The following is a 3,477-nucleotide window of genomic DNA, read 5'->3' on the forward strand; positions in this document are numbered from 1 at the left end:
TGATAAAGGACATCCCTGTCTTACCGATCTCTCAAGAGTAAAAGAGTCAGTTAAAATCCCATTGCATTTCACCCTACTTTTTGCATTTCTATATAATAATCTAATCCACCCTATTATTTTATTACCAAAGCCAAATCTTTCCAAAACCCTAAACAGAAAATCATGTTCTTCCCTATTAAAAGCCTTATTTGAATCTATGCTTAACACAATATCCCCATTCATTTTGTGTATCACGTCTCTAATTGTATTAATTGTGTCAGCTATGTCCCTCCCAGGAACACTATAATTCTGTGTTGGTGCAATAATATAATGTAAAACTCTCTTCATCCTATTCGCTAACCTTTTGGCTAAAATCTTGTAATCCACAATCAATAAACTAATAGGCCTATAATTTTCCAATTTTACCTTACTCCCTTTATTTTTATATAAAATAGTTATCATCCCTGTCACCATCGATTCTGAAACACAGTCATTCTCCTCCATATAGTGGTAAACCTCCAATAAAATAGGTGCTAAAAGACGTTCATACATTTTATAAAACTCTGCAATGATCCCATCTACACCAGGCCTCTTATTCACCTGTAAATCCTTAATCGTCCCATCACATCTATAACTTCATTTACTGTAATCGTCCCATCACACATCAACTTATCCTCTACATTAATTTTCACCTCCACACTATCTAAAATCTCCTGTACACACCCCTCATTCACCTCCCCTTTCTTAAATAAATCCTTGTAAAAATTCTGAACCGTCTCTAAAATCTCTACATAATCATCTACTACTTCACCCTTTACATTTTCAATCTGTCTAAGATATGTTCTCCTTTGAGTACTCTTCTCTAATCCTAGAAAAAAATAAGTTAATTTCTCCCCCTCCAAAAAATACTTTGCTTTGCTTCTTATAATAGCCCCCTTACACTTATCTATGTCATATTTACTCAATTTAGCTTTCAACTTTAAAACCTTTTCTATATTATAATTAGGTTCACTGTCACACTTCCCCATTTCTTCATCCAATTTAGCTCTCAACTCATTTTCTTCTCTTTTCATCCTTCCTCGCTTTTTCCTTGCATATCTTATACTAAAACCTTTTATTTTTTCCTTAACCTTGTCCCACCATAAACACATATCATTATCTTTCTGCTTATCCTCCATTTCACATGTTATCAAAGATTTAAGTTGTTTACAGTAATCCTCATCCCCAAATAACTATCATTCATACACCACGTACCACCCCCTGTTCCTTCCTTTTCTAAACCCACGAGAAAATTATATATGTAAACACAAGATATCCACGTTCTTCATTTGAACTATATTTTGAAATTTGTCCATTGTCCTTAAACCATTTACATTTAGGGACATAAAATTAACCATTAAAATAAATAATACAATTTTGAAAATTACCTTAATTATCCTTTACTTGTTGACTTGTTTTTTCCCTTTTCCATCCTTTTTCACGTCCCCCGATTTCCACTTCCTTAGGCCTCCTCTTATTCTCTCTACCTTTTCAGTGTCGTCTGTATCCGAAACCAACTCTAAATCCATCTCATCCAACCAACTCAACTTTTTCTTTCCCGTGTCTGTTGTGCTTTCTGTATCCATTTCCGACTCCTCCCCAATGCCTCCACCCAGCCCACTCCCCCTCACCCTGAAAGCTCCCTCTTCTCATCTCTGAATCCATGCTGCTCCCTATTTCATCCTCCCTCTGCTTCGCCACCTTATTGCTCTCCTCATCTCCGCTCATTTTCTTCACCAAGCGGTGATACAGCTGCTTCATCGAATAGCTCTTGACTTCTCTCCACCGGCAAAACCTCTCCACACTTGCACTCACTCCTCTGTTCTTAACCTGCATCCTCCGCAAACTGCCCTCTCCATTACTCCGACACATTCTCTGGCATAGTGTCCCTGGTTTCCGCACTTAAAACACCTAAAATCAGGGCAGTCTTTTAAAATATGTCCAGGTTGAATACACAGACGACACACCCTGACCTGCTTGTCATGAATCACCCTGAAATATTCGCCCCCCCTCCTGTGTCTCAAACTTTGTGGAGTACGGCAAAGACTGCACGGTGTCCGTGAACTTCACCTTCTCGTTCCATCCACGATCTCCGTCCCCGGCCAAACTCTCCTTCGGATATCCGTGATGGCGGCTACACCCCAGCTGCGCAGCTTTTCCATTATAGCGCCGTCTCCAATATAAACCGGCAAGTTCATAAACGAGACTATTAGTTCATTTGTCATCACCTCTCTCGCCATTATCTTTGTGTCCTTCATCATGAAACCATCCATTAACCTCTCTTTTCCTTTTGCATCCCGCATCTTGACCTCATATTTCCTGTCTCCTTTTATTCTGCACCCCACAACCTCTCCGCACACTTCCTTAATTGATTTGAGTAATTCCATCGTCGTTATTCTGTCTTCTCCCATCAATTCTACTACCACCGTTCGTTCTTTGCCATATTTTAACCCATCTTCAGGTCCATGTTTTGTCCGATGTGCATTGCCTTTGTCCTTGTCCATTCCCTTGTTCTTTGCCATGTTGTCCGTCATAATAAACCAAAATACGCAGCAAAACTCTCCCCCAAGCAGCAAAACTGCAAGGGGGGAAGAACGAACCAAACTTAAAACTTATTCAACTGCAAAAAACAAACTTATATTTCGAAAACTGTTGAAATATAACCAAAAAAAGCGCTCAAGAAAAACTCTTGCGCAAACACTCACTCACAGCTCTATCAACCGCACCTGTCTCACTTTCCTCACCGGAAGCGAGTACTCAGGCCGGTATGGTCGTAAGCGAGAAACTATCTCTTGGTGCACTATATAAAGTCAAAGTGAGCCTGATTAACAGCTGTTGCATTTTCACCATTTAGATAAGCATCTTTGTGTCACTTAAAAAGAGGAAGAAATTGCATATACTGTAGCCATAATTTGTAGCACATATCGTTGGATGAAATACAAACTAACCTTGCTTACTTATTTCAAAGCGAGGGCACATATTTCAGCCTTGTGGGAAAAAACGGACAAAGAGTGGAAATTCCACAAGGCAGTGATGCTGATGAAATGATGCAAGAAAGCGTATAGCACCTGGTATTACCAGGCGGTCTCCCATCCAAGTACTAACCAGGCCCGACCCTGCTTAGCTTCCGAGATCGGACGAGATCAGGCGTACTCAGGCCGGTCGGGCAGTAAGCTAAAGGCAATCTCAAAAAGTGGATGAAATTGCATATACTGTAGCCATAATTTGTAGCACAGATTGTTGGATGAAATACAAACTAACCTTGCTTACTTATTTTAGCTTCCGATATCAGACGAGATCAGGCATACTTTTTTTATATATTTTTTTATTATAAAAAAAGTTTCAATTATAATATTTTATAAAAAGTACAATACACAAAAACCGAGACTAACATAGGCAGGAACAATTCACCCCCTATCAAATCAAAGAACTCAAATAAATAAAATACAACAAATACTA

General features: G+C 39.1%; 1 pseudogene; it reads right to left on the minus strand.

The window, feature by feature from the left end:
• Nucleotides 1-3,074: 3,074 nt before the first annotated feature.
• Nucleotides 3,075-3,193, minus strand: LOC139400106 (5S ribosomal RNA; annotated as a pseudogene).
• Nucleotides 3,194-3,477: the final 284 nt, after the last annotated feature.

This window comes from Oncorhynchus clarkii, unplaced genomic scaffold (genome assembly GCF_045791955.1).
Source record: "Oncorhynchus clarkii lewisi isolate Uvic-CL-2024 unplaced genomic scaffold, UVic_Ocla_1.0 unplaced_contig_13428_pilon_pilon, whole genome shotgun sequence".
NCBI classification, from domain to species: Eukaryota; Metazoa; Chordata; class Actinopteri; order Salmoniformes; family Salmonidae; genus Oncorhynchus; species Oncorhynchus clarkii.